The 23,717-nt window shown below is 44.3% G+C and overlaps 1 protein-coding gene across 8 annotated transcripts in view; it reads right to left on the bottom strand.

Annotated features, from left to right (window-relative positions):
* The window catches only part of RAPGEF1 (Rap guanine nucleotide exchange factor 1), a 112,129-nt gene that overhangs the window by 78,607 nt on the left and 9,805 nt on the right, over positions 1-23,717 (bottom strand). Inside the window, exon 2 of one of the 8 annotated variants that reach the window (XM_081846923.1) lies at positions 18,755-18,925. The exons of the other annotated variants lie outside the window; for them this stretch is intronic. The gene's annotated coding sequence lies outside the window, so the exon portion shown is untranslated. The remainder of the gene's footprint in view (positions 1-18,754; positions 18,926-23,717) is intronic. 8 annotated transcript variants of the gene reach the window in all.

Below are 23,717 nucleotides of genomic sequence, written 5' to 3'. Positions count from 1 at the left end.
TGTACACAACTGTGCAACACAAAATTAAGTGAAGGGAACCAGGGTTCTCAAATAAGAGATTTTGGCAGGTTGACACAAATACCTTACTCTCTCTGTACCACTGGGGTAGCCTGGCTTGGCGTGTGCTTCGCTACCATGACCAACTCAAAGGTGGCACTGCAGCTTGGCAGAGACTGGGGGCACAAGGCAGCCAACAGCACTTGCCTGTGAGTGCTCCAATTGGAGAACAGGACGCAAGGGAGAAATGTGCTAAGAGGAAGGCACACTTGGCAAATCCACACCGTGATCAACTCCCGCCCAGAAACCTATGTCCCCACTGTGGAAGGACGTGTGGATCCAGAATTAGCCTCCAGAGTCACTTATGGGCTCATTGTTAAAACCATGTTTATGGAAGACAATCTTACTCAGCTACAAGTGATCGCCAAAGAAGAAGAAGAAGACCTGATCATACAAAATTCTGACCTCGGTCTGGCTCAATCTGAAGACAGCTGTGAGTGGCTGCTGGTATCCTTCGTGACTGGTCCACTAGAACCAGTCATAAATCACTCAGACTCAGCGAGGAGATCCAGTGTTAGACAATTCCCAGGCACCTGGCTACTCAGGCACCTAACAGTGCTCAGGATTTGATGCATTTCTGAAGCCTGGCAGTAGAAACATATGGAAGTTTCTTTAGTGTGTGTCATGTGTGCAGCATTCCTGCAAACTGAGTCCAGCCAAAGCCCACATAATGGCAGCAGGAATAGGGAGACACTTGTAAGTGAACTAAAAACAGCCTTGCATCAACTGAAAGCCTTTTGGGCCAGAGGCCACAACTTCCTACACCTCCCTCAATGAATTTTAGAGGGTGGGAGAAGAACAGACTTTCCTGAAAGAGGACCTCCTTCTTTATATCACTAACCAAACCAGCTTTACCCTCAGGCTCAAGAGAAGTTGAGGAACTAAAGCTGTGGTGATGTACACCCCCCCTTTTTTTTTTGCTGTTCTGAGCAGTTCGGCTATTGCAAGAGGGTGGTAGTGGTGTGTGTGAGAGTGTGTAAAGGGAAAGGTTGGAGGCTCATTTCTCCACTGGGAAAAAACCTCAGAAGGCAAAACTCCCTGACAACCCCACCTAGTGAGCTGCCTAGCGAGTCAGACCATTGGTTCATCTAACTCAGTACTGTCTACACTGACCGGTAGTGGCTCTCCAGGGTTTGGGGCAGGGACTTTCCCAGCCCTACCTGAAAATTACAGGGATTCAACCTAGGCTTGGGTCTTCTGCATGAAAGCAATGCTCCAACACTGAGCTCTAATGAAGAAAGGAAAGGCTGAATGTTAAGTAAACCAATTATTACAATCAAGCACAACACAAATATTGTGAAATAAAACAAATACACAACTAGCCAGGATCCTGTGATCTCAAAGTTTCACGTTAAAGTATTCTTGCTGCATTTCTGCAAGATGTACTGTTCAGCAGCGGGGGCGGGGTGCAGGGGTAATTCTGTCCTTACTTTGTATCAGTGTGACTGGAGCACTTAATCACTCCTGACATAGAAAGAGTAGAATAACCTAAGCCTTGAGGAGGCTGTCTGATGTAACTAACTCTGTACTGTGCCAAATGCACCTCCCTCCAGTTAGTGACTTGTGCAGAAGTCAGGGGTTGTTGTGTTTCTGTTTGTAAAGATGCAAGATTGAAGCAGTGCTCCAATTCTCCCTCTCTCTCTGGATCGTGGCCCCAATCCTGTGATCCTGACCATCAAATCAGTAGCTCAGAACTAATTTTAACTAAGAGATGCATTCTTTGGGAACTGAACTGTCTAGTTAAAGGCAGAAAAAGGAGATGGTGCCCCAAAATGAAGGGAAAGACAGCCAACAGGGCATCTGGGAAGTGGTAATAATAACCCCACAGCCCAGCCTTAGCATCACAGCACATGAAATGTCAGAGGCCAAGGGAGGTCAGGCTTGGACACCTTTATATCCGGAGAGTGTTCTCATTAACATAAGGTTCAGCCTAGCAATCCATCACAGTTTAGATGCAGTGAACTCACCTTTGAAAAGCACTAAAAATGCAACAAACAAACCCCAAACAGCTAGTTTACATCTTTATTTCTACAGTTTTCAAGCAAGTGTGATGTTCAGGGTTCAAGGTCTGAAACACAAGTGCAGAAAAATGTTCCTTCTATGCTGTTCTAGACATTCCCTACAGCTCCAGGCTTTGTTTTTATTTACAAGTAACCAACATAAATAAAACTCTTCACAACTAGCTGACGTGGAGTTCCATTTGTACAGTATAGCTTTGAAGGACAAAGATATATTGTGGGAGGAAGGGGCCAGTCAGCCAATCGGTTACAAGAGCAGAGGAAAAGGACGGAGAACCTCTAGCCCACTGCCCCACAAACTGTGCTACATGGACCACCAATAGTCTGTGACAGTGCCTTTTTTCTGGGGGGACGCAGGGAGATGCATAACCTAAACATTTTGTGAATCTAAGTTCGGCCTTATTGAAGGACAGTATTGCAATATGAGTAGGAAAATGATAGAACTCCTAAACATGTTGTTGTTTTTAAAGCACTGGTCATCAGTGCCAGGCTGCAAGGCCAACGGCCAGATGGGTCAAGGGTGTTGTAGTCCAGCAGCATCTGGAGAAACACAGCTTCCCCATCCCTGCCACAGGACGTCAAGAACTCCAGCAAAAAATAAATAAAAAGGAGGTATCTATCACCAAAGCAGCAGCAATAAAGCTATAATGGTTTTTTTAAAAACAACCATATTTTTTAAAATAAATGCCTCACCAGCTTACATACTGGAATACATTTTTTCTTTTTAAAAGACACTGAGCCCACCCAACAGTTGCCCACAGAACCAGATCAACAACAGTTGCCTTAAATAGAACACAGGCACCCATCTCCTTGAAGAGTTTAGTGTCACCCACAGGCCAAAAGTTCTTCCTTGCCTCCCCTCCAAGCCTGGAGCTCTACTGTTTGGTTGCATTATCTGATCGCTGCTTCTTAGGTTGTCCAAGTGTTAAATCATCAAACTGAGGGCACTTGAGTAGAGGCTTCCAAGGACTGCCCACCCCATCCCCTAGAAAGCAATTTTCATTAGGAACCCAATTACCCACAAGGCGCAATAAAAAACATTTAAGGTCCCTGATCTCATAACTCTTCGGAAAAGTAGTCAATGCTCACAATGGCCAGTCAGATGCCTGAATGTGAAGCCCACCCTTCCAATGGAGGGGTGGGGGTGGGGTGAGAGAAGGAACCACTTGAGCAAATGCTAGAAAAGGAGGAAAGCTGTAAAATTATTTGCTGCTAAATGCCTTCCACCAGCACCCACCCTCCCAACAGAAGAATTCTATCTGGGAGAGTATATTGTTGCTGGTACAGTGGTACCTCGGGTTAAGTACTTAATTCGTTCCGGAGGTCCGTTCTTAACCTGAAACTGTTCTTAACCTGAAGCACCACTTTAGCTAATGGGGCCTCCTGCTGCCGCCGGAGCCCGATTTCTGTTCTTATCCTGAAGCAAAGTTCTTAACCTGAAGCACTATTTCTAGGTAAGCAGAGTGTGTAACCTGAAGTGTATGTAACCTGAAGTGTATGTAACCCAAGGTACCACTGTATTCATTTGTAGCCAATGTTAGCTCTAATCAGACCCCTGTACATTTAAAGCTAATTTAAAGCACTTGACTACCCCTAAATAATCCTAGGAGCTGTCACTTATTAAGGGGTGGTGTGAATAGTAGCTCTCAAGAGGGGTCAAATACAGTTCCCAGGATCCTTTGGGGGAAGTCACATACTTCAAATATATGATGTGTTCTCAGTCTTAGAAGCAAGAAACCACAAGTGGGATGGGTTGACAGTCTTTAGAGAAGGACATGAGAAGAGCCTGTTGGATCAGGCAATTTGCCCATCTGTTCTCACAATGGCCAGTCAGATGCCTGAATGTGAAGCCCACAAGCAGGACCTGAGCACACGCGTCCTCTCCCAGGCTGCTGGTATTCCAACAGCTGGTATTTAGAAGCATTACTGCCTCTGACTGCGGAGGCAGTATTTGCCACTGCAGCTAGTAGCCACTGATAGACCCCATCAGGTTCATTCTTCTGAACTATGGAAATCTGTCCAAAATCTAAGCATAGTTTAAAAGTCCTGCATTCCCTTTGTTTGCAAATGTCTAACCTGGTGCAAGGAGAAAGGTCTCCCTCCCCCATCTCTCTTTGATAAGGTCCTTTTAAATCAGATCAAAATGTGTAGCCTGAGGGAGATGGTGCCTTGTCACTCCAGCCAGCTCTCTTTCTGCCTCCCTAATTAACAGGGAGTGGACAACAGCAGTCTGCAGCCTGGAGGCTTGGAAGCTCTCAGCACAACAAGAAGCCAAGCCTGCTATGCACTATGCGCAGGACCAACCATGCATTGGCAGAGCTGCTGATGCATGTAACAGTTTTGGCTGCAGCAATGGAGTTGACACCCAAGAGGAAACTGGGCGGCTGAAATCATGGAACCAGCATACACCCCAATGACCAAACCTGGAAGCCTTGAGGCAAGAGGAAGATGTCACAGCAGATGTGGCTGGCTAACTACTGAAGGGTGACTAAAGTGTTGGGGAAGATTAAGGCTGGTCTTACCATACAACATACAAGAAACAGAATAATGATAGGCACAGAGAATAAGATCCCGCTAGACCAACCTGGTAGCCTCCAGATGTTTTCATCTACAACTTCCCTAAGACCCAGCCAGCACAGCTGTGGGTCAAGGAATGATGGGAGTTGCAGTCTGACAACATTAAGAGAAAACTAGGTTGGGGGACACTAGAGATGTGGGAGGAGGTCATAGTTTGGTGATAAGAGCACCTGCTTTGCATGCATAAGGTCCCAGGTTAAATCCCCAATGGCATCTCCAGGCAGGAATGGGAATGTGCCCTGCCTGAAACCCTGGCGTACTGCTGCCACTCAGTGTAGACAATGCTAAGCTAGGTGGGGATCAAGGATCTGAGTCGGTATAAGGCAGCTTTCTAAGTGAGTGCTGACTGGGTGCAAAGATTTGAAGTCAGGCAGGCCTGGACTCGCCTGACTCTGTTCCCTGGTCAACTGCAGAGGATTTGTTACTTAAAGGCAACCATGCAGGTGAGGATTTACCAGCCTGAATGAGCACTGCAAGAGCAGTCCAGGCATTTCTTACAGCTGTGATTCACCTAGAGCTCCAGACAGTATCTTAGTATCTTCTCTGGCTGGGCTTGCTCATTCAAAGAAGAAGATAACCATCCCACTGCGACAGAGTGTTTGAGTGAGAGATAGAGACAGACAAAGAGAAAGGTATATATTCTCAGGCAAAGATTAGTGGAATATTATGCAGCACAACATTCATTTGTCAACTTACAAGAAAATTATGCACTTCATCTCTATTCAAGGCAGGAATTTTCTGCTTAGGTAGCCATCCAAATAGCAATGCTGTCTATCTGGTATGGGCCTTGAAAGCAGAGAATGACAGGAAGCCTATCAAGCGTGTCTGTCTATCTCCTAACAGGAAGGGATCTGTTGATCTTGGAACTGGTGCAGAGCAACATAACAGGGAGCTGCTTTATACCAAGTCAGTCCATTGGGTCCGTCTAGCTCCATAATGTCTACACATTGTGGCTTTACGGGACTGCCTCTCCTGGTATGCCCCCGCAGAGGAACTTAAGATCCATGAATAACCATAGTTTAGAGGTCCCGGATCCTAAGGAAGTCAGACTATCCTCCACCAGGGCCAGGGCCTTTTCAGTGATGGCTCCGACCTGGTGGAATGCCCTGTCCCATGAAACTAGGGCTCTGTCCCATGAGACTAGGATTTAACCTCCTTTCGCCAGGCCTGTAAGACAGAGCTATTTGTCCTGGCCTTTAATTTGAATTCAGCCTGATCTTTTATTTCCCTTCTCTTTCCTCCCCCTCCCCTTTTATGTAGATAACCTGCTCTTGGACCCCACAGCTAATTCTCGCCTGGCTGCCTCGCTGGCACAAGTAGGACTAATACAGCCAGCTAGCCCTGGTGACTATTTAATGTTTATTGGATGGATTTCCCCCAAATTGATTTTTGAACTTTGAATTTTATTGCTATTCATGCTTTTATACTGTATTTTATGCTGCTTCTACGTTGTATTACAATTAAGTGCTTTAAATTTGTTGTTTGCAGCCCTGAGCCTGGAACAGGGAAGGGCGGGTAATAAAGAAATAAATAAATAAATAAATAAATAAATAAATATTTATTATTATTATTATTATTATTATTATTATTATTATTATTATTACTACAATGTCTGGCACCAGCTCTCCAGGGTTTCAGGAAGGGCACATTCCTAGCCCTACCTGGAGATATTGTTGGGAATTGAACCTGGGACGTTCTGCATGAAAGACAGATGAGCTACCACCAAGTTGCAGACCTTCCCCTAGATGGAGTGGGTGATTCACAGAATGAGACCATTGGACCTCCTAGTTCAGTATTGTCTGCACTGACTTTCAGCAGCTCTACAGGGTTTCAAATAAGAGTCTGTCTTAATCCTACCCAAAAATGTTGGGTACTGAACCTTGAATCTTCTTCCTCCAAAGCTGGAGTTCTTCCCATCACCAGAAACACCAACACCTAGTGTGAGCTGGAGAGCTTTGAATTCAAATCTCAATTCAGCTGCTATGGGTGGCTTCAGGCAAGTAATACTTTCTCCCTTTGCTAAAATGATTATTTAAAATCTGTCATACGTTTTACCTATTCAAAATAATTATGCTATTATTTTTTAATGCTGCAAGCCACCTTACTTAATAATTTATTTATTTCACAAAAATTACATACCACTTGACTGTAAAAAAAAAAACCAAACCATTCATCAGTTACAAAAGAACAGCTAAAACATCTATTTAGAACAGTTAAAAAATTATCAAAATCGGTGATAAACTGCTGCGTCATCTGGGTCTGTCAGGCCAAGGCGCTGCTCAGAAGAGACCAAAACCAAGTTGGAGAGTGCCCCCCCCCAATTCCATTTACAATTAAAAAAAGGAAAATCAGGTGTAAATGGTTAGAACACACAGAAGATAGAAGGGATAACTGATCAGGAAAGTGATGGTACAAGATTACTTAGCATTGCTTATTCTAAAGACATTCTCCTCATTTATTCTCTAATCTACACGATAATCCTGAAGAGAGAGAGAGAGAGAAGAGAGATGCAGCTGTTGTGTTTTGCTGCCAGCCAGTGAAGGCAGTAACCACTTCCTATTGATGCTGAGGATTTCCCGAGATTTCTCCACACATCCCTCCCGCTTCATGTGGCTTACTCATAAGGAACAGCTGCTCTGGCAAGGGTCAGAATCAACATGCAACTTCCTTGCTTAAATATAAATCAATGTATTAGAACGCAAAGGGGGAAGTCAAAACCTTCCTCCCTTAAAACAATCCAGATCCTAGATCAGGTTTTTGTGTGTGTGTCTTGCAACCCTGGCTTCCTGCCATCAGTGCTCCCTTCGAGGAAACAGTTACACCCTCTATACAACTGGAGAAAAGGAAGAGAGCTGAAAGGGAAAATGTTTTAGACAGGTTTCCCAGGGTAAGAAGACATCCGAAAGTCCCTTGAGTGCGACCGATATTGTTTCCAGCATAAGAATAATATCTCAGAAACACACACACTCTCCAGATGGCAAAAAACAAAACCGAAAACAAAACAGTTTCCTTCTCCACTGTTCAAAATTCACACAAGAAAATTCCTCCACTCTCTTAGCAAATTTTACAGAGCAGACAGAGCTCAAGCAGCACAGGACATACTTTGCATACACAGGATCCCAAGTTCCACACCCAGCATCTTCGGGCAGAGCTGAGAAAGAAACATATCCACACACACGAAATCCTGGAGAAATGATGCCAGCCAGTGTTGACAATTCTGAGGTACATGGACCTATGGTCTGATGTATTGTAAGGTAGTATAAGCCCTGGCGCAACTCCAGGGGTCCTTGGGGACGACCTACAATTTTTGTTGTTGTATGTGTGTCCCCTGCTACTGTCCAGCTTTCACTGCCCCCCACAGTGCATCACCGCCTTACCTCTGGCACTCAGGCGCTCTAGTGTCAACTGAGCCTGGGTCTGCACCTTTGCCGCAAGGCCTCTAATAGGGCCATGACATCATGTCACTGTGACGTCTTCACAACACAGCGTGGCACGTGCACAAGGGCACTCATGGTGTGGGGCTCAAGTCAGCCCCACTGAAGCCCTCTGTTCCTAACTGGCAACAGATTCAATTTGAAACTGTTATTTACCACAGCTTGAGTAGGCTTGCATTTAGCCACTTGCCTGGTCACCTGTGACACTTTATGCATTTGCCTTCCATAACGTGGTACCCTCTTTTTTTGTTGTTTCCAGGCATGAGTCTACCTTCCTTGTCTGATGGGGTTCAGGAGAAAGGCACTCCTCTTTTACAATGAAAACTTCGGAAGGAGTTTCCCATATAGGGAGGCTCCCTCTTCACCAGCAATAACCTTCAGAGTCCTCCTGTGCTTTCTCCCACTTACTACACTGATAACTAGATGGGCAAAGGACTTTGGGGAAACTCTGTGAACAACAATAGACATGCTGGAATGTGTGCAGAGGAGGGCAACAAAGATTATCAAGGGTCTGGAAACCAAGCTTTATGAGGAACGGTTGAGGAAGTTGGGTATGTTTAGCCTGGAAAAGAGGAGACTGAGAGATGTGATCACCATCATCAAATATATCAAGGGCTGTCACATGGAAAATGGAACAAGCTTAATTTCTCCTGCTCTGGAGGGTAGGACTCAAACCAATGGAATCAAGCTATAAGAAAGGAGATTCTGACTAAACATCAGGAAGAGCTTTCTGACAGTAATAGGTGTTCAACAGTTGAATTGTCTCCCTTGGGGACTCTTCTTCCTTGGAGGTTTTTAAGCAGAGGTTGTATGGTCATCTGCCATGGATGCTTTAGTTGAGATTCCTGAAATGCAGGGGGTTGGAATATGTGACCCTCAGTGTCCTTTCCAACTCTACAATTCTATGATCTTATAACTACAGTTCCCATCAGGTCCAGCCAGCAGAGTCTTCTCCCTGCTTGGAGTTGGACAGGACACACACACCCTGTTACTCTGAGTCCAGTGCAACTGCAAGGATCCTGCCAGTTCCCTCCAGCTTATAATACCAGAAATCAAGATCACCCAATGAAACTGAATAGGGGAAGATTCATGGCTACTGAAATAAATACTTTCACACAGCACATAGCTAAACTATGAAACTCACTCCCACAAGATGTTGTGACAGCCAGAAACTTGGATGGCTTTAAAAGTGGATTAGATCATGGAGGAAGAAGTCTATCAATGTCTACTAGCCATGATGACTATGTTCTAAATTGAATACAAGTTGCTGGAAATCACAAGTGGGGAGAAAGCTCTTGAAATCAGGTCCTGCTTGTGGGCTTCCCATTGAGGCACCCAGTTGGCCACTGTGAGACCAAGATGCTGGGCTAGATGGTCCATTGGCCTGACCCTGACAACTTCTCTTATGCTATGTTCTTATGGACTTTTGGCCTGATGCAGCAGGACTCTTCTTATGTTCTTAACCTTTCTTGCAGAGAACCCTGTCCAATATCACTTAATGCCTCATTGGGCAACAACTCAAAAGCCTGACAGTGACTCCAAGGGACTCCTGCAAGGCTGCCTGAAACATAGTTTTGGTGACCATTGGTCGTATTTTTAACAGAAAACACATCCATCACCCATGACATGTGCATACAAAAATGTTTGCTAATCAAGCTTTGCCCTTTCAGCTCAGGATGGAAAATCCACAGCCTCTTGCTGAACCACTGACCGCCTCTGGCAACACAAGCTCCCAGAATGTCCACAGATGCAGACGGCTACAAGGATTGAGAAAGGATGGCTTGGCCCAAAACTCAATCCTTTCCGCAGTCTGGGTATCCAAGTCGAGACACAGCACACAAAGGACTCCTTGTAAAACCCAGACCCACTCACAATGCAGCCACAGTCGCCCAGAGTTATCAGGACAAACATTATGACATTAAATGGCATCTGTTGAATCAACTGAAATGACAAGAGAGGCTTTATTATTATTATTATTATAAAAAGAAGAGCCTCACAACTCGCCATGGAGAGAGTGCTCCAAGTGCTGTGACAAGAGAGTCAAGCTGTGGCACAAAAGCATCCTCAACGCCACTCAGAGACGACACTGAAAAGTTGCCTTCACAAACACTACCAGTCCTGAACCAAACAAATTCCTTCCAGTAGCACCTTAAAGACCAACTAAGTCAGTTCTTGGTATGAGCTTTCGTGTGCATGCACACTTCTTCAGATACCAAGTGTGCATGCACACGAAAGCTCATACCAAGAACTGACTTAGTTGGTCTTTAAGGTGCTACTGGAAGGAATTTGTTTTGTTTTGACTATGGCAGACCAACACGGCTACCTATCTGTAACTAGTCCTGAACCAGACAGCCATCAGCAGCCTGGTGTCCTCCAGATGTTTGGGACTACAACTCCCATCAGCCTCAGGTGACACAGCCATGCTGAAGAGCACTAGTTTGGCAGACCAACCAGTCCTCATTTCTTGCCCTGCACATCTGTGTGCCCTGCATATCTGTGTGCTGTGATGAGGAAGGGGACATTGATTCCCAAATGATGCACCAAGTGAAGCAAGTGCATCATGAGAAATGCATTCCCATTATACAGGGATATGGAACTCATGGCCCTGCAGATGTCAATGAACTCCCCTGTCATTAGCCCCAGTCAGTAAGGCTGATGGTAGGGGATGGTGAGAGGTGGAGTCTAACAATAGCTGGAAGGCCACAGTTTCCCCATTCCTGCCTTTTAAAAAAAGTAACAACTCCTGAGCTCAAAGAATGCATTATTCCATGTTCTGACCTCATTCACTCCCCAAACAAACCTTTTGATGCAAGCTTATCAAGGGTGGAACCCTGACTTTCAGGCTCTTTTTCTCCAGGAGATTAGTCTAAGGATGTGGAACAGGAAAAGGAATTGCCCTCAGTGGTATATAAGAAAGCAGAAACACTTAAGTAAAAGAAGCCCATTATGGCTGTATCAATTTGACCCAAGGATGTTGTGTTTCTAGCTCAGAAGCCCTAGAAAAACCTAAACCCCCATCAGAAACAACTGCTAAAGCGGCCTCAGCCCCTTTAAATGAAGATCCTCCTCCCACTGAAGGAGGAGCCGGGAGCTAAGACAGGGCTTCAGCTCTTATTTAAGGCTCAGTGGGGGAAAACTGCTGCTGAAGCAACATCTAAGCTCAGCTGTCATGGAGGCGCCAGCCTGAGTCTTTTATCTGTCCTGAATTTACAACATTCAGCTTCACTGAATGTCCTTTAGTTCTGGTGGGGAGAGGGAGAGGGAGAAGCTTTTCCCTATCCACTGTCTCCAGGCAATGCATAATTTTATAAACTTCTATCATAGCACCTCTTACTTTCCTTTTCTCTAAATCTGCAAGTCCCAAACACTGCAACCTTTCTTCATAGTGGAGTCACTTGCTTGCTTTGGATGCCCTCTTCTGAACTTCTTGTTCTAACTCTATAATACCCTTTTTGAGGTGAGCCCAGTGTTAGAAAATCAGGTGTATAAGCTATGCACCAAATGGCTCCTTAAATCAGGGTTACAGTCACCAAAACGAAAGTCGTATTTTTCAATATGATTTCTTGATTCCTGAATATCATTCGAAGTGTGCGGATAAAATATAACCTATAGAGGGTTCTCCAGGCTTCCAGTCAGAGGACATTCCCAGCCCTGCCTGGAGATGCCAGGGATTGAACCTGGATGCTCTACCATTGAGTTACAGCCCTTTGCAAAGTCATACTCAAATTACTCATCAAGGCTTTTATGCACATGTACAGAACTTAAGACGTTTGTTGGCTTCAGATGGGAGCGGGGGCTGCAACAGCTGCCAGGGTTTGTGGGATTAAAATAAGGGTCCAATAAGGTTGCCTCAGCTTCCCGCTGAGGCTGCCAAAGGCATCCCAGGCTGCTGCTTTCCCCAAACATCTTAGCTAGAGGCACACCCTTCACTCACCAAAGGTGTCAGCTTTCCAAGAGATTCCTCAGCTGCTCAAGGGTTGCATTCAAGGGAACGCTCTGGCTTTAATTGGTTCAACACATCTGTAAAGCTGAATGCTTTAGATTCCTGCTTATTTTTCCAGTTAAGCACAAGCACTGATGATTGAGCAGAGGTTTGTTTTATTTCATTGCTTTGACAGCCTAGTCAACCATCCATTGTCACTGTTCACTATTTCCTCAGTGGGGCAAAGCTGCAGGAGGGCTCCAGGCAAGCAAAGTGTACTGACCCTCTCAGACAAAAACATGAGTTTCTCGTAAAGGCAGGGGCTAACTAGCATTTCAACAACACACTTGTGGTCAGAACTGCATGTACCCCCTGCTGTAAAGAACAAAGTCATTTTTATTTATCTGTTTTATTTTCTGCTGCTGGTAGTATGAATTATACAAATTCATTTCGTCTACATACATGTAATCTCTTTTGCTTCTCTCAGTCATGAAAGGAGGACAAGGAATTAAAAGGGCACTGAAGGACCTTCAATTTTTAAAAAAGCAATTTAAGTGCAGAATCTTATCCTTGTTTGTATCTGTAATGGATTAGAAGTTGTTTTCATACATATTTTTCATTTTTGGTGTTTTTACCAGCAAGGGCTTGGGGATGTACGGGAACTGATTCATAAATGAAATGAATAAATAAATAAAATCTTTAGCTACCTTGGAAACCTTCAGGTGGAAAACATATCATATTACATACCTAGTGTTCTTCAACTGTGGGTCCCCAGATGTGGGTGGACTGCAACTTCCACCATCCTTGAACACTGGGCTAAGCTGGCTGTGGATGGTGGGAGTTGTAATTCACCCAGAACTGGGGACATCATATGCCATCACCCTGCTTGCCCCACACCAATCTAGTCCTAAGCACGTTGCTCCACTTGAGCAGCAAACTCCTTCACAAACACTGTGCCAAGAATGGCAGCCTAATGCAAGCCAAAAGAAAGAGAGAATGATGTCATGCCCTGCTCCAGTTTAGACAGATGAGTACATTGCTAAATCAACTTGTTTACAATGGTCTAATTGCCCCCGCACCGGCAAGGAAGCGTAGCCCTGAGGGACAATTACCACCCACGCCACCGCCCTTTTTGAGCTGTCTCCCAAACTTCTCTCCTGGGAGAAAAAAATACTGACTAGATAAAGCATGCAAAGATGTGTCTATTATTGTGCCTTAGAAGCTTCCCTGCCTCCACCCATTTCAATTAACAGCAGGAACAGTTAAACTGGTAGCCTGAGGGCCAGAGCCAGTCTTGGAAGCTGTTTTATTTACTACCCACCACCCACGGTTGATGGCATTACCAAATCTTACTCAAGGTGCAGTTAAAAGGGGAGGAACCACGTGGATGAGTCAGAATAAAGAAATAAAAATCAGATAATGGATCAGGGTAGGGAAGACCTATTTATTTAAAGCATGTTTAGTTCATTCCTCTAGCAAAAATAAAAAAGGGGGGAGAGGTCCTAAAGCAGTTTACAAATGTTAGTGATAAAACAGTCCTTGCCCTCAGGTTTAGAATCTAAAAGACATGACACAAAAGGAAAAACGACTGGGAGGGGAAACCCCAGGCACAAAATTGACACTAGCATAGTTCTTCCTGTATGATCAAATGAAGTTCCTACATTACTACTGAAGAATGAAGAGAATCCTGGAACGCTACTGATAGCTGGGATAGAACAGTCAGCCAGTTGACTCATATTCAAGGAGCAGGGACCAGATCAAGACTCGTCCATCCCTACCTCTCAGACCCATGAGATGGGTGTGTGTCTTCCCTAAAGGTGACAGGAATGCCAGGTCAGAACTGACTGGTAAAATGCCTATAATGTCTTCCATCTATTCAGATTAAATGATCTGTCCTCGACACAGTTTATTTCCAAAGCACTCCTTGTAAACACCAAGTGCTGATCCTTCAGTCATCTGTTTCCCGGTTTCCATTCCTGACAGCTTTATTTTAAGATTGTAGAATGTTTCCAAACAATTCTTTTTCTAAGTCAAACTGATGAGTTTCCAAACAAAATCACTTAACACAATCCGGCTGCTCTAAGAATGTTTGTTTGTCTCACTGGAAGCTCAACAGTTGGGTGGTTTCTAAACATGTGTGGAATTTGGTTGCTGTGGAAGAATCTGAACTCTCCTCCTTTCCCGCAATCCCCCCCACCAAATTCCACAAATTCTTCAGGACTTCAAGACTAAGATTTTTGGTGGTGTTTCCAAAATAAGAGGAGCAAGGGGAAGAGGCTCCTTCTATGCAAATTGGGAGATCAGACTTCTGGGATAACAGTTAGAGGCAAAAGGGTATGTGGGTCTCTAAAAACATTAGAATGTAAGAAGAGCCCTGTTGGATCAGGACAACCGCCCTTCTAGTACAGTATCCTGTTCTCACAGCGGCAACCAGATGCCTGCAGGAAAAACACAAGCAGGACCCCAGCACAAGAGCCCTCTTCCCTCCTGTAGTTTCTAGCAACTGGTATTAAGAAGAATTACTGTCTACACACACACACACACACACACACACACACACAACCTTCACAGTTACCTGGACATGTTTTATTATGGGCCGCACATTTGGAAACAACGAACAAATTGAACATTGCCCCTCAACTTTCAGTTTCTCATCTGTAAAAAGAAATCTGATGAGCCCACCTTCTAGGAAGGCCAGGCTGTTAGTACTTTCTGCCCCACTTTCCCAGTTATTTAGAGGGTGCTGCTAACTGCTTGGGACCAAGCAATTCTGTGTGTCCGGGCACTAAGTCCCTGAACATTCAGGCCAAGTCATTTCAAGTCTCTCCACAGGTATCCCCCAGCTACTGGAAGTTACCAGCACAGATGAATAATTCACCTTACAGCTGCTTCTAATGTCAGACAACTGGCAATGCAGACTCTGAACCATGCATTTTTCAGAGAGGTGGAAAATAAGACCTGCTAAAACATGCAATAGCTAGTGGTACTTATGTAATCTCTTAAAAAAGAAAAAAGAAAAGAATCCTGGTTTCTGAGGTCAATTAAACTTGCATACGTTTGGGGACATATTGGGATCAAAGCTGTTAGACGACAACCGCTCAAGATGCAGTGTCAGGTGAGGTGATCTGGTGCTTAAGTGTTCTTGACATGTCTCCACTGAAGGCCCACAAAACCCATCCCTCACCCATTCGCTCTTCTGAACCAAGGAAGAGAAACTCTAGGAGGCCAAACTTTAATTTCTAAGTCCTCGTGGCTACAAAGCTCTGTTTCGAAATATAATGGCTATAAATAAATGAACAGTACAGTTTTGCAATTGTGCACAAAAATGACTGCTTCTCAGACATATCTATGTATAGAATGTATTTGTGGCAAATCAGCAGCTTGAAAGGGAAGGCAAAAACATTGCAGAATAACTTCCTGTTCTGGTCCCTTGAAGGCAATTCTTACTCACTATGGGTGACAAGCATGAATTAGGGGTGCTCAATAGAGGAAGTTGCCTGATTAAGAGCCAGCCCCTCAGCCCATCTAGCTCAGTATTGTCTACAATGACTGGTCGCAGTTCTCCATGGTTTTAGGCAAGGAGTCTTTTCCAGCCAAACTGGAGCAGTTGAACCTGGGACCTTTTGCATGCAAAACATGTTCTCTACCACTGTGCAATGGCCTTTCCCTGAAAAGTAAAGTAATAGTCTAGTCCTCAAGGTTCTGAATATAGGGCTGAATTAAGAACATAGGTTCATCTACACAATATTGTCTGCACCAGCTGGGAGCAGCACCCCAGGGTATCAGGCAAGGAGTCTTTCCCAGCCCTACCTGGAGATGCCAATGGGGACCAAACCTGAGACTGCCTGTAGGACATAATATTCAAATGGAAGACTGGGAAAAAATATGGAAAGTAAATTTAAAATTTACCAATTGTATATTATTAAGAAAGAATTACAGAAAGATGATGTTTTGATGGTATATTACACCTGCTAAAATGGCAAAAATGTATAGAACAGGCTCCAATAAGTGTTGGGAGTGTAAAGAAAAAGAAGGCACATTCTTTCATATGTGGTGGAATTGTAAAATAATTAAAAAGTATTGGGAAAAGATTTATAATGAATTGAAAAGAATGTTTAAGATAACTTTTGTTAAAAGACCAGAAGCCTTTTTATTAGGCATTTCAGGTCAAGATACGCCAAAAGAGATGAAAAAACTGTTCATGTACGCTACAACAGCAGCTAAGATGGAAAAACAATGAAATACGAACCAAAGAACAATGGCAAGAAAAACTGATGGAATATGCTGAAATGGCGAAGCTAACTGAAAGACTCTGAGAGAAAGACAATAGAGATTTTAAAGAAGATTGTGAACCATTTATGCTGTATTTACAGAATCAATGTAACGAAATGAACTCACTAGCAGGGTCTGAGTAAACACTTACAATTAATAATATAAACATAGAAGCTATAAAGATGAGGTTAAAATGATAAGAATATAACAACATTCAATTTAAGGATATAATATTGAAGTATAGTATTGTAAGCAGGACAAGTTTATATGTAAAAAAACCAGAAGGGGAACTTGAGGGAAGTCATGGGGTGGGGAGTGGGGAATTCAATTTGTTATTATTTGTTATGATGTAATTGTGATAAAAGAATAATGTAAAATTCAACAAAAAAATTTGGGGGGTGGGGTGGGGGGAGAACCTGAGGCTGCCTGCATACAAGGCAGATGTTCACAAAGTTAAGGTCCTTCCCCTAACGAAACTGACTAGCAATGCATCCCGGATCAGTTTCTCCTTCCACAACTGGGAAGGGAAGGGCACCCCAACTCAAGTGAGCTGTCAGTTCCAGTTCTGCTCATGCATTCACTCATCCCAAGCACACCGAGAACACCGCAATCCTTATCTTAGGAAGGGGACCATATGGGTAGCAGCTAAAAGCTCTTTCTTAGAAGAGGAAAGGTCTACTCAGACTGAACCCTCTATTCCCCATGACAGTACAGTACTCTGAAAACAAAAAGTCACACTCACAATGTCTCCACCTGCTAGGATCATGAGCAACAATTCTGATCATCCCTGGTCCAGTGGCATTTTGCACCAGGAAAGACAGATGCTCGAGCTGTATCAACCCCTATGATCTAAGGCAGGAGGAGCAATAAGAACTGTAAGGCACAATAGACACTAGATGTGCTTTGGGACCAAGGGTGGGGCGTCCCTTGTGGTCTTGAACACATCAACCCCGCCAAAGCCTCCTTCACAGCTGAGTATAGCCAATCCAAAACATGTCTGGAAGTGCCTATGTTCCACTTCTTAATGCCAACCTGCACAACTTATCAAAGCAGTAGCACAAATTAAATGAAGATATGAATATGCAAATCAAGGGAAGATAAGAATATTCAAATGCAGCCACAGCTGGTCATATATTTTCAACACAGTTGTCATCTGTAAGACAAACTGCTTGCACCCTTGCCTGCCCAATCCCCAATAAAATAAAAATATCTCTTGGGAAATAAATTATGAAAGCTGGGCGAGAGTGGAAGGCAGGAGGCAAAATGGCTTCCTATTTATTTCAGCATTTCAAGGCATTTGAACCCCTGCATATCAGTGTCAAGTTTCCAAGCAACTAACAAACTCCACAAGGAATGGCCATGACATCTGGGGCTTTTGAGTTTAGAAAGGCGTGTTATGAGGAATGAGAAAAGGGATACAGAAAAGATTTCATCCCTCTCTTATAATAGTAATGAAGCTGAATACAAGAAGATTCAGGAGAGATAAAAGCTGAATACAAGAAGATTCAGGAGAGATAAAAGGCATCTAGCTGGTGAGAACAGGAAGCTGGACTAGATGGGCCACTGCCCTGATCCAGCAAACTGTTCTTATTTGCCAAGCATTTATAAAAAGTTGAAAATGCACAAAAACAAAATTGCAGAGGTAGCAACCAGGAAAGTGACTTCAAAAGATCAGAAAGCAAGCCTGCTGGAAGAAATGAGCCTTGCCTAGCCCGTCAAACTGTGAGCAAAAAGACAGAACTGGATGGATCTATCTATCCTGAAAGGGATTCTCATGTTTTAGGCACCACTACAGAAAAGGCCCTGCTTCCTATGCTCCACCTGCTGTGCATCTTATTGGCTACAGTTCCACTGAGCAAAACCTCCATCTTAAGACATAGGCAGGTTTATGGCTGTGTGGATTATCACCAGTTTAAGGTGCCAACAGCTGGTGTATAAAGCTCTGAATGGCTCAGGACCAACTCATGCCTTGATATCTGTAGGGGGTGGCCCTGTTCTTGGCACTCCCAAGAGCAGTTCACTATGTAGGGGCAGGGCCTTCACTGTAGCAGCACCCCAACTGTGGAACTTTCACCACTTGAAATAAGACTGCTCCACTTCATATTAATCTTTCACTGCCATGTGAAGGCATATTTTTCTATACAGTCTTTTGAGATGATAAGTAGGAAGAAAAGGCTGTATGAATGCCAGTTTTTAAAGAAGTATGCAAGACACTGTCATTCGATTTTCTTTTCGGTTGCAGTTATGTGCTGTTGAATTTTATATGATTTATATAGATGAAAGGTAGTCTAGAAATGAAAGGCCATAAACTAAGTAAATTGGGAGAAAACAATCCTTTCACAACACTTTTAAAGGCACAACACACTGATATTTTACTGAGCTTGGACACGGTTCAGGTTCCCTACTCATCCACAAACGCTCACTGGATGTCCTGGGGCAAGCCCTTGTCTCATGTTCACACATGCAGGCCTCACCATCTGATGCAGGGCATGTGTCAGTGTGCCATCACAGGTCGAACGCCACAATGAGAACCTCCGCATCGCCTCAATGCATTCCATGGCGTCCCACTGGCACACTGAGTTGCAACTCATCAAGGAAGAGGAAACAGAAGGAGAAGAGGAGGTGGAGACAGAAAGTGAGCAAGTCTAAAGGGAAGATGAGAAGAAAGAGAAAGCTAGTGAAGAAGAAAGCAGTATTTCAAGATAAAAAAGAAGTCTAGTCAGGATGAGGAACCCTTTTCTGTTGAGATCTGCATGCCCTCAGACTGCATGCCACCCCTTTTTCTTTTTCAGCTACTCCTTTTCTCTCTCACTCCCCTCTTCCTGTTACTGGAGGAATAGGTTGCTCTTTGAGAGAGGTCCAAACTGAGCTTTTGCTGCTTCCATCATCCCATCTGATTCAGGTTCCCTCCCTCCAGACTGTTTTTCCTGCCTAGGCTCCTGCCCCCCACGAACCCGCCCCCCCCAATCAATGTTTACAGGGGAAGGGGACAATTCACCTGTCAGTCACCTGACATCATTATGATGCCAGGTGATTTGATAGATGGCTTGTCCCACCCACACCCACCTTGGTCAAAAGTAACTTGTGCAGTGCTTCCCAAAGCACTTGACAGCCGGTTGGTTATCAGACACTTCAGAACTGCAGCATAAGGAGCTTTACTGGCCTCATGTTCAGCAAACCTCCAAGTTCAGGGCTGACAAAGTTACTTTCTGCAGGGATCAGCTTCCCCATGGGCTGTAGGGTGCCCACTCCTGATCTAAATGAGCACCTGAATATATCCTGAATGGCCGACATTGTTTAGGACACAGTGAAGTAGCATTTAATAATGCAGCAAGGAGTTCAACCAAGAAAACATTACCTGTTCTACCTGGGAATAAGAAAAGGCACAGACTAAGTAGTTCAAGTACTGGTAGATGGCTTGCATGTGTTATGTGACAGAGCCACTGGCTTCTACTGGTTCTTAGGGGAGGGAAGGCTGCAAAGCTTCCAAGTGCACACACAATGCATGGGCTCTTTGGGAAGAAAGAGTGGGGTAAAAATTTAATAAATAACAGATCCAGCACTCTCCTATATGGACAGCAAATTCCAAATATGATTTCACATATTTCCCATTTCTCTCTGAGATTCTGGAAATAAAGATTGACCCCAAGTGCAGAATGAACAACACCGCCTACAACTTGAGGTAGAAGGCTAGAAAAGGATTATAACCTAAGAAGGCAATTCCTACACTACATCCCTCATGGCCCATCTCCAGAGGAGGTTGCCTGATTTATCTCTGCATGAGTCATAGTGCTCTAAGGCAGCTTCCTTTCAATAAAGACCAACATCCTGGGTCAGGACATCACCAGCACTCCATGCATCAGATTAGTGAAAACATTCTTGAGATGGTGGAAAATGTTGTCAACTTGGGTTTCACCATAACCAGCAACCTTTCCATCGATGCTGAGATGGACAAGCATAGTGGCAAGGCAATGACTTGCCTCTCCAAAAGGGTATGGGAGAATGTGATGCTAACAACCAATACTAAGATGAAGGTGTACCAGCCTTGCATGTTGAGCACACTGTTCTATGGAAGTGAGTTGTGGGCAACTTGCCAGGAGTGATGCCTCAATGCATCACATGGCATGTCTCAAACAAAGATGTGCTCTCCCGAGCCCACATTCCTAGCATGTTCACACTTCTGTCTCAGTGAGGTCTAGGCTGACTTGGTCATGTACACAGAATGAAAGATCACAGGATCCCCAAGGATGTGCTCTCCAGGGAGCATGCTTCAGGCACTAGGCCTGTTGGCAGACCAATTCTGCATTACAAAGATGTCCACAAACGTTGTATGAAGGCTGGCAACATTAACCCTGCCATATGGGAATTCCCTGCAGACGATTACAGTGCTGGGAGACAGACAGTCAGGTCATGTATCCACAGCAGTGACCAAAGGAGAAATGACTGAGAAGAGCACAGGAAAAAAACCACTATGGTGCACCAAAACCAGATGCCTTCATCTGCCACACCTGCAACAAAATATGCCTCTCCTGTATCAATCTCTACAGTCACAGAAAGAGCTGTAACTCTCCAACAGTTTGACTTTACTCCCAAAGGCACACTCTTCCATTGTCTCCCAAGACAGAGAGAGCAAAACAATAAGAAGACAAACAACATCCATTACTGCAGACCACTGGCCAACATGAGCAAGGCTGATGGTAGCTGGAGTCCAGCAATACCTGGAGGGCCACAATTTCCTCACACCTTGCTCTAAAAGTAAGCTTTTTTTTAGGATAAGAATGAAAATTGTCTCCAAATATCATTATTTTTAAATCAATCTTCTCTTTTCAGAAGCTTGGAAAGCAGTGAGCTAGGCAGAGGCTTATGAGCCTGAACCTAGTGGGCACATCCTATCTAAACTATTGATTTCCCCTTGAGCTTTTCTCTGCATGACAGTTGGCAATTTTTTTTGAAAAAAACAGAACTGGTTTCTAAATACAGAGTACATTCCTCAGGCTATTTTAATGCCATTCAGACCACAGACATGTACAGAGGTTCACTGGATTAGAAAACACACTTCAGAAAACTATAAGAGATTTGCAAAGACGAAACAACCCATGGAAGGCACTAAAGAAACTCCTGAGACCTTTCAATGCAATCAGTTGTTCATGACCATTGTACACAATGGATTGTTTGGGGTGTGTCTGTCCTTTTCTACGGATTTCAATTGTCATCAGCTTTGAATGGTTTTCTGGAAACACAGAATATGAATGGATAAATAAAGGAACCAGGGCTGAAGATAGTTGCCGAGTAATTAATGAATGAAATTAGTTCACAATTATGCTGCCCACGCAGTTGCAATTCTTTAATGACCTGCATATTTCTGAAAAAGTCATACCCTGCAGGCAATGCCCTGCTACAACCCTTTGTAAGTGAAGATCATTCAGATTCAGGGCAGTCCAACTTTTCATACCAAGTCAGCTGCAATAGTACTTCAACATGGAACCTGTGGGCCACACACTGCCTAGTTGCGTGCACAGGGGCTAGGGAGTGAGTCCAAAATCTGATGCCCCACCCTGTTCTCATGCTGCCTTCCCAAAGTCAGCTATACAAGGTGTCAGGCTTTGGGAAGGAGGCACAAGGCTATGGCAGGGACCGGGAGTCTTCCTACCTCCTTCACAAAGCACAGTGCCTTGCTCACCCAGCTTTAGGAAGGCAGCATTAGGTGGGAGGGGGGTGTCAAATGTTGCTGAGGGCCACCAAAAAAACGGTATTGAGGGCTACATGCAGTCCTCAGATTGTGCATTCTGGTTCAGAGTGAACAGAACTGCCTTGCTTGATCAGACCAAAGAGGTGTCTACTCCAGGGAAGCTAAAGGTAGAGGCAGCAGTCCACTGGTATCTCACAAGCTCCACCCAGATGGCCCGCAGAATGATTGTGGGATGGCCAAGAACAGTCAAGCCAGTGCTGTGCATGCCAAATGCAAGGAGAGCTGGGAATGGTACTTTTCCCAGAGCTACTGACCCACATTGGTGGCAGTGGGGAACTCTGAAAATCTCAGAAATTGGTTCAAAACAACTGAGGTAGTTTCCAAACTTTGGGGTGGAGTGTCAAGTTTTTGTCTGAGCACTGCTAGGGAGTTTGTTCTCCGCCAGACTGAATTCAGCTTAAGTACCTAGATGAGTCTTTTGGTTAGCAGTGAGCTACCTGTCCCCAGAAAGAGTGTAAATTGGTCTATTGCCAAATGTTGTTCAAATTGGTGACATATGACCAAAGCAAAACAATGTGACTATTGTTGGCCAATCTGTGGCCATCCAGATTTTCCTGGGCCATAACCCTCATCATCTCTGGCTACTAGCTATGCTGGCAGGGACTGACAGGAGTTGGGTGTCCACAATATCTGGTGCATTGTATGATCCCCTTTCCCACTCTATGGTTCAAAGAACTGCAAAGCAGAGTAGATGTCTTAAGGAAATCAGCAGCACACTCACATAATAATGCAAGAAAAGTCCTGATGGCCCATCTAGTCCAGCGTTCTGTTCTAAAAGTGGTCAACCAAATGCCCTAGAGAAGGTGTGGAAAACCTCTGGCCTTCCGGATGTTGCTGAAACTCCCTTCATCTCTAGCCACTGGCCGTGTTTGTTAGGTGTGATGGGAATTGTAGTTCAGCAACATTTGGAAGTTTATAGGTTCCCCACTCCTGCCTCCAAGGGAAAGCCACAAGCAGGACCTGAGTACATTAGCACTCTTACCACATGTGATTCTCAGCAACCCATGCTCTGAGGTACACTGCCTCCAACAGTAGAGGCAATAGCCTTTTTCTCCATGAATATGCCTATTCCTCTTTTAAAGCCCTCCAAGATGGTGGCCATCACTGCCTCATGTAGGACCAAATCCCACATGAAGAACTAACCGTTGCCTTTCTGCCATCGAAAGAGTCTGGCAGCAACAACTACACTGGCAAAAGCAAATTATGGGTTCAGGATACATGGGGGAGAAAAATCTCTTGCCGAAAAGGGCAGCCGGGTTGCACCAACAGATATTTTGAGCCAGATTTTGAGCCCCTCTTCTCTTTGATGGTGAGCCCAAAGGAACTGTCCACACCCAGAAAATAAATTTAGAAATTCTTTCCAAATTCAGCTTTTTGGTTGTCACAAGCCAGCTGCCTTGCATTCCATTGGACTCCAGCTGTCTCCTTCCCCATCCCAATAACACAAAACACACATTCCCTTCTTACACCCGAACAGGCACCCGCATGTTACCTTAATGAGTCGGTTGGCTACTTTGTTTATTTTAGCAATACTGTTTTTTAGATTATAACCACAGTATTTTCAACACTATTTTCAATTGCCTCCACTATCAAAGGCAATCTGCCCCTGAACAGCAGTTGCTGTATTGCATTCAGGTCCTGTTTTTAGGCTTCCCATCATGGGCCTCTTGTTGGCCACTGTGAGAACA

This window comes from Podarcis erhardii (genome assembly GCF_964252035.2).
Source record: "Podarcis erhardii genome assembly, chromosome: Z".
NCBI lineage: Eukaryota > Metazoa > Chordata > Lepidosauria > Squamata > Lacertidae > Podarcis > Podarcis erhardii.
This window is presented reverse-complemented; position numbering and strand designations above follow the sequence as displayed.